General features: G+C 40.3%; 1 non-coding gene across 1 annotated transcript; it reads left to right on the top strand.

Annotated features, from left to right (window-relative positions):
* Window positions 1-784: 784 nt before the first annotated feature.
* LOC148546550 (small nucleolar RNA R71) lies at window positions 785-892 on the top strand. Its single transcript, XR_015900788.1, has one exon. It is a non-coding gene; the product is annotated as a small nucleolar RNA R71 (small nucleolar RNA).
* The last annotated feature ends 526 nt before the right edge of the window (window positions 893-1,418 follow it).

Below are 1,418 nucleotides of genomic sequence, written 5' to 3' on the forward strand. Positions count from 1 at the left end.
CCTCTCCTTCTTTGGTTTCGGCCATGGTGCTTATGTCAATGGCCTTGCACTCTCCTTTTGGATTTTCTTCTGTATTGCTTGGGAGAGTACTAAGAGGGATTTCAATGATCCTTTTACTCAGCTAGCCCACTTGTGCTTCCAGATTTCTAATGGAAGACCTTGTTTCATTCATGAAACTCACAGTGGCCTTAGATAGATCAGAGACTAGATTTGCTAAGCTAGATGGATTCTGCTCAGAATTCTCTGTCTGTTGCTGAGTGGATTATGGAAAGGGTTTATTATTGTTAAACCTGTTTCTTCCACCATTATTAAAGCCTTGTTGAGGCTTTTGATCCTTCCATGAGAAATTTGGATGATTTCTCCATGATGAGTTATAGGTGTTTCAATAAGGTTCACCTAAGTAATTCACCTCTGCTATTGCAGGGTTCTCAGGATCATAAGCTTCTTCTTCAGAAGATGCCTCTTGAGTACTGTTGGATGCAGCTTGCATTCCATTCAGACTCTGAGAAATTATATTGACTTGCTGAGTCAATATTTTGTTCTGAGCCAATATGGCATTCAGAGTATCAATCTCAAGAACTCCCTTCTTCATAGGCGTCCAATTGTTCACAGGATTCCTTTCAGAAGTGTACATGAACTGATTATTTGCAACCATGTCAATGAGTTCTTGAGCTTCTGCAGGCGTTTTCTTTAGGTGAATGGATCCACCTGCAGAAGTGTCCAGTGACATCTTTGATAGCTCAGATAAACCATCATAGAATATATCCAGGATGGTCCATTCTGAAAGCATGTCAGAAGGACACTTTTTGGTCAATTGTTTGTATCTTTCCCAAGCTTCATAGAGGGATTCACCTTCTTTCTGTCAGAAGGTTTGAACATCCACTCTAAGCTTGCTCAGCTTTTGAGAAGGAAAGAACTTGGCTAAGAAAGCCTTGACCAGCTTATCCCAAGAGTTCAGGTTATCCTTAGGTTGAGAATCCAACCAGAGTCTAGCTCTGTCTCTTACAGCAAAAGGGAAAAGCATGAGCCTGTAGACTTCAGGATCTACTCCATTAGTCTTTACAGTATCACAGATCTGCAAGAATTCAGTTAAGAACTGAAAAGGATCTTCAGATGGAAGTCCATGAAACTTGCAGTTCTGCTGCATCAGAGAAACTAATTGAGGTTTCAGCTCAGAGTTGTTTGCTCCAATGGCAGGAATGGAGATGCTTCTTCCATGTAAATTGGAATTAGGTGCAGTAAAGTCACCAAGCATCTTCCTTACATTATTATTATTTTCGGCTGCCATCTCCTCTTCCTGTTCGAAAATTTCTGAAAGGTTATCTCTGGATTGTTGTATTTTAGCTTCTCTTAATTTTTTCTTCAGAGTCCTTTCAGGTTCTGGATCTGCTTTAACAAGAATGTTCTTGTCCTTGCTC

Source organism: Arachis ipaensis, chromosome B9 (genome assembly GCF_059453495.1).
Source record: "Arachis ipaensis isolate K30076 ecotype BB chromosome B9, ASM5945349v1, whole genome shotgun sequence".
Classification (NCBI taxonomy): Eukaryota; Viridiplantae; Streptophyta; class Magnoliopsida; order Fabales; family Fabaceae; genus Arachis; species Arachis ipaensis.